Here is a 2,783-nt window from a genome sequence, read left to right as displayed (position 1 = left end):
AATATAGACTCGGATCACTATCTCGTTGGCATGGTGCTCCAAACTCGAATAACAACACACCCAGTATCCCCTCTGACAATCAGGTAAGAGTTAACACTGAAGCCATCCACAACACAGCCCTCCACGACACCTATAAGAGGGAAATGGATGCCGCAATAACCGCAGTCAACAGAGATCCTGGAGATCAACATCAGCATCAACAAATGATCTTCACAATCACCTGAAGAACGTTATCATAAATACGGCCAGAAACATACTTGGCCCCAGCCGCAAAAAGAGTCGGAACGACTGGTTTGACGATGAATGTAAACTAGGGACGGAACAGAAGAATGCTGCATACCGAGTAATGTTGCATTCTCAAAGGACGCGTGTACGCGCGGAGACTTATCACGAACTGCGGCGAGCGGAGAAGGGACTTCACAGATGGAAAAAAAGCCTGGGAGAACCAACAGGTCTGTGAACTCGAAAAGTACAGGCAACATCCGCACCAGACGCGCAAGTTTTACCAACAAGACAGCAGGATGAAGCCTTACACACCTCGATATTCATCCTGCCGAGACAAAAAGGGAAATCTGATTTCCGACAAAAAACTGTTGGAATATGGACGTCAATTGCACCATATTTTCACCCACTTAAAAGCCGGCTATGATAGCATAGCCAGGGTAAAACTGTACACGGCCATGATTGAAATTGATAAGACTGACTCTACCCAATGTGCGAGGCCAGATAAAAGCAGCAGGATCACTCTCAAGACCATTCTACATCAACAACGGTCTAGGACAAGGGGATACCCTATCATGCGTCCTCTTTAACCTGGCCCTCGAGAAAGTGATCCGTGATGCTGAGATAAATGCAAGAGGTACGATCCTCTTTAAGTCCACCCAACTACTGGCCTACGCTGACGATATCGACATCATGGGAAGAACGACCCGACCGTCAAACTACCTTCATCTAGATCGAGCAGACGGCGCGAGATCTTGGGCTGCACATCAATGAAGTCAAGACAAAATATATGGTGGCAACGTCAGCACCGAAAACCAACCAACCAACAACATCAAACCGCATTGGTCAAACGGGAAGAATAAAGATAAGAGACCACAACTTTAAGACCGTTGATAATTTCTCCTATCTAGGGTCGAAAATCACAACCGATAACAGCTACGATGATGAAATCCGCGCACGGTTGTTGTCAGCCAACAAAGCCTATTTCAGCTCACAAAAACTGTTCCGCTCGAAAGTCTATAAGGGCAATATCTACGAGTATGGTAGAAGAAGAAGACGAGGCATTTGCCTAAGATGGCCTAAGATGGAGCGGTGGCGTAGGCCTGGACGCCAGAAAGCTTTTAGGGATATCAAATGGGTGGACCTCAGCGCAAAACCAGGATGTCTGGAGTTCCTTATTAAGACAGGCCTAGACCGGTTGTTGCGCCGTTGATGATGATGAAAGCTTTTCCGGACATATCTATTGTCAGATTCGCGGGCTCTCATTTTTAATAGTATTGGACAACATAGAAATTGGAAACTCCCTAATTAGACTAAAATGTTATCCTAGACAGAGAAAAAGAGAATGAATGAAGGTAGTGTTTCCCTCTAACTTTCTAGTCCAGAGGTTGTTATTTTTAATTAAAGAACATTAAATTAAAAATCTTCTTCATTCTTTTTGGAAGCACTATCAACTCATTAGATTGTAGGAGTACAACTTCATTTGTTTTCTCAAAAATATAACGAAGATGTTAACGTATACTTAGTATATCAACTTTCAAAGCTATTGAAGTTTCCCTCTAAATAATTTAAACCTTGTGAAGCTACCAAATACGACAGCACTACTAAACTAACTGTCCACGTGCGAACAGAGCTCCCACATAAGTTGCACAATACGATTTCCTTTTGTTAGCTTGATACCGATGTCATGATCCTGTTTCCTCCACAAAGAGCACAAGTCGTACATGGTGTATTAACTTTTTCCGCTCACATCCCAAATACCATGTCTCCATGTGGAAGTTAAATTGAGCATGCAAATCTTGAACCCTCCTCCTCCTTATTTAACACAAAGGCGTTACTATCGCATTCTCCAACAAAGCAGAGATTAAGAGCACTATCAAAGTGTCAGGCACAGGAACCGTCGAGTGTCATGATTAAGTAAAACAGGATTCGCCCAAGGGTGAAATATTTTATGGAGGGATGAATACACAAACGCTGTTTGGAAACTTCTTACTCTCCTCGAGATCTAATCCTGCCATGAACCGAGAGTATCTTTAAATCCTAAGATTAACCTTTGATTTCAATTTTTAAGTGAAGTTCGAAATCATAGTCATCTTCCCTCGTTTCGAAGAGCTAATAAATTAATGAATGGGAATTGCAACATTCCATTAGTCGTTGCAGGGAAAACCCCTAACTTTGAAAACTCCTTCGTGAGAGTTCCTTCCTTTCCTCTACATTAGGACCCTTTAACCTTTGCTGCCGGATTGAAATATGAAATAGTCGAAATTTTCCTCGTTTAATGAAGCGTGCTAGGACGAAGAGGAGGAAAAGTTCATGAATTCATATTTCAAGAGTTTACCGTGTCGTTTGATAAAAGGAATGAATTGATAATTGACACCGAAGCAGTTTTTCATGATAATGACAAAAAATAGCGAGTCCAGTGTATATAGTAACAAAGGATTTTGTTTGAAGTAGCTATTTTTTGCCATCATCTTCAACCCTTTGAAAAGCGCAATTCGAGATATAATTCGATTTTCAGAAAACGTGGTCCTTCTCCAATCATGAAAAGTGGAAATACAAAA

Source organism: Hermetia illucens, chromosome 1, assembly GCF_905115235.1.
Source record: "Hermetia illucens chromosome 1, iHerIll2.2.curated.20191125, whole genome shotgun sequence".
Taxonomy (NCBI): Eukaryota; Metazoa; Arthropoda; class Insecta; order Diptera; family Stratiomyidae; genus Hermetia; species Hermetia illucens.
Note: the sequence above shows the minus strand (reverse complement) of the source record.